Below are 3,386 nucleotides of genomic sequence, written 5' to 3'. Positions count from 1 at the left end.
TGTATATTTTACTTATGTAATTGTTTCAGTATAGGTGAGTGTTTTACTTTTTAAGACATGCAGAACTGTGATCTAAAATGGTTGTTCCCTTTTCCTTCCCAGCCACCCACAGTAATGAAAATTCTAGTTTTTCTAAAACCTTGCCAGCACATGCAATGTTTTATTTATATATATATATATATATATATATATATATATATATATATATATATGTATTTACTCATTTATTTTTAACCATTTCCTTCGTATTTGGTTTGAATTCAGCAATTCATTCATTCACTGTGTATGTGAGGTCACTTGGATCTGCAAGCCACTGATTTGCTGTTTCAGGTCAGAATTTTCATTTTTCTCTTTCTCTGCATTTTCAATACTCACAATGTGTTGTTCAAGTTTTAACCTAACACTTTGAAGTTCTCTTCTGGCCAACTCTTCTGCCATCTGTGAAGCCCGCCATTTCTGTTCACACTGATCTTTTTCAGACTGCCTCCACAAAGCATATTCCACTTTCATTTTCTCTAAGTCCACCAATCTGTTCTCAAGTTCAAGCTGTTCATCTTGTAATACCACAAGTTTTTGTTAACCTTCTTCCTTGGCAGCTTGTACTTTACATAATAATTCACGATCCTTATCTGCTAAGAGCACTTCAACAGCTGACTTGAGAATTTCATTGTCTGACTGTAACCCGTTCACTTTGCATCTTATTTCTTTCCCTTTCTAGATCACTCTTTAGCTCCTGCTGCTTCCAGTTTGAAGTCTGTTATTTCTAATTTGTTTGTTTAAGTTCCTTTACGGGTCAATGCATTTATTTCCCGTTCCGCTTTATGTAATTTACTGATTAAAACAGTATTTTGTTCATTGCTTGATTGTAGCTCTTTTTCCAAGCATTCAGCCTGCAGTTTGACTGTTTTTCAGCCTCCAGGGATCTGATTGCAGCTTGCATCTCAACTATTGCACCTGAATTCTTTGGGCATTTTCTATCTGAGCTCTAGAATTCTCTTTTACAGCAGTTAATTCGGCTGCTTCAGCCTCTAACTCTTTTAATTTCTGAACCAAATGGACATTTTCTCGAATAAGTTGCTCCACTCATTTGCTATCTCTTGTGGGATCAAGACTAAGCAGCTGATTATGTAGTTCTTCTTTATCTTTCTCCAGTATTGATTGCAATCTCTGATTCATGTCTTTATTTTTTCTTTTAAAACACATGCAAATTCTTCTTTCTGGTGTTCGAACTCTGATTTGAGAAGTTTATTATATTCAGCTCTATACCTTTCAACTTCTTCATCCAGATTCCTAAAACGCTCTCTCATTTAGTTTCTAATTCTCATTGTATTTGGGCTCTGAACAATTCCAAGCTTTGTGGAGTTAATACCTGCAGCTTTATTTCTTCTAAGTCTTTAGTGTTCTCTAATAATTCCTCTCTTAGTTCTTCAAAAAGCAGCTGGAATTTTTCCTGGTTAGTTTGCTTTTCATTTAGCAGGCACTTGAGTTTATTTTGTGACGTTGTGTACTCATCTTTCAACCTGTTGTGTTCAGTTCTCATAGTGACAGTTTTATGATGTTCACATCGTTATCTTTCATCAATTAACATTGCTTGTAACACAGGGTCAGAATCTGTCAGCCCACTGTCTCCACCAGGAGGACAAGTGGTGGGAAGAGTGTTCATATTGGTGAGTAAGCTGACAAGCATGTGAAAATAAGTTCTGGTTTTCTTATTGTCTTCATTTTCTTTCCAAGATTATTTTCCACTTCCTTCTTGCTAAGACAAGATCTTGGGAGGCCAAACTACACCAGACTCACACACAGCCTTGCAAGGTGCAGACACAAAACTAGCACCGCCCTGATCCTCTGCAGTGGGGCTGCCTTTTCAGGGGTGCAGGGCCAGCCCTGTACCTCCTCAGGTGGGGACACCACCTCAGCCCATTGCCCCTCAGCCCCTCCAGCCCTAGGGGTGACCTGGGTTGCTAGATCCTGGCGCTAGGGAAGCAGGAAGTCCTGCCCTTTGTCCAATGTTTAATATTTTTAAATTGTAGGCCCAGAAATGAGTTTAGTGTTAACTTGTTTTGTTTTAAATCCATTTTTCTAAGGAATTTTTATGGTAAGCATTGTTTCGTACATTTATTTACACTGTCTTTATCTATTTTGTTTAAATGTCTGGTCAGAAACTTTTGCCAATTTTTAAAATGAATTTATGATTTAACTAATAGGAGGAGACTTCAGCACCTAGGACATCTGTTTTCACCTCACTCATTCCTCAAGGACTCAACTGTCTTCTTTGCCATTTGGAACTATATGTTTTGAATACTGGAAGGAAAATTGCTCTTTCTCAAATTCTATCCTATGGACAATTTAAAGCCCGCTTGCATGATACACTTATAAATTTAATGCACTAACATTCTCCACCATTCCTTTTAGTTAAAGCATTAAATAGTACATTAAGTGAAGTTAAGGTTTGTAGTTTTTGTCAATTTCCCTGGTGTAAATACTCTCATCGTTGTCAGTTTCAAACTGCCAAAATGATGGCACTGAACATGGGCCTGATAAGATATTTCAGTAGCAAAACATTGTATTGTATTTACAACTTACTGACACAGTAGGTATAAATATGCTCAAGAACAATCATGATAAAATAATAAAATAATGGGGAAGTGTCAAGTTTTAAACATTTTTTAAAACTTTGTTTTAAGTGTAATTGATTTAAAACATACATTCAAAAATATATTTCTATTTATTTCAGAGAGGAAGAGAGAATGAGAGAGAGATAGAAACAACAGTGATGAAAGAGAATCACTGATTGGCTGCTTCCTGCTTGCCCCACAATGGGGATCCAGCCTACCAACCGGGGCGTGTGTCATGACTGGGAATCAAACCTTAACCTCCAGGTTCATAAGTCAATACTCATCCACTGAACCACACCAGCCAGGCACCCCTAAGCTTTTAAGAAATCTCACTTGCCCTAACTGGTTTAGCTCAGTGGATAGAGCATCGGCCTGCAGACTGAAAGGTCCCAGGTTCGATTCTGATCAAGGGCATGTACCTTGGTTGTGGGCACATCCCCAGTAGGAGGTGTGCAGGAGGCAGCTGATCGATGTTTCTAACTCTCTATCCCTCTTCGTTCCTCTCTGTAAAAAATCTATAAAAAATATATTTAAAAAAAAAGAAAAGAAAAAGAAATCCCACTTGACCTGCAACCAGAGCAGCAATGAACAGTGGCAGCTCATCCCAGACTTTTGTTTGCTGGAAGCTTTTTGATGACTGCTTCAATTTTCTCCTTAGTTTTCAGCCTGTTGAGATGTTTTCATTCTTCCTGGTTGACTTTTGGAAGGTCATATTTTTCTAGGAATATGTCCATTTCCTCTAGGTTGTTTAGTTTGTTGGAGTAGAGTTGT

At 37.7% G+C, this 3,386-nt stretch overlaps 1 pseudogene across 1 annotated transcript; it reads right to left on the bottom strand.

The window, feature by feature from the left end:
- Nucleotides 1-276: 276 nt before the first annotated feature.
- Nucleotides 277-1,588, bottom strand: LOC308253029 (centrosomal protein of 83 kDa-like; annotated as a pseudogene). The gene has a single exon. The product of its transcript is annotated as a centrosomal protein of 83 kDa-like (transcript).
- Between the last annotated feature and the right edge of the window lie 1,798 nt (nucleotides 1,589-3,386).

The sequence above is a fragment of the Plecotus auritus genome, assembly GCF_963455305.1.
Source record: "Plecotus auritus genome assembly, chromosome: 7".
Lineage (NCBI taxonomy): Eukaryota > Metazoa > Chordata > Mammalia > Chiroptera > Vespertilionidae > Plecotus > Plecotus auritus.
Note: the sequence above shows the minus strand (reverse complement) of the source record. Positions and strands in the feature narration are given on the sequence as shown.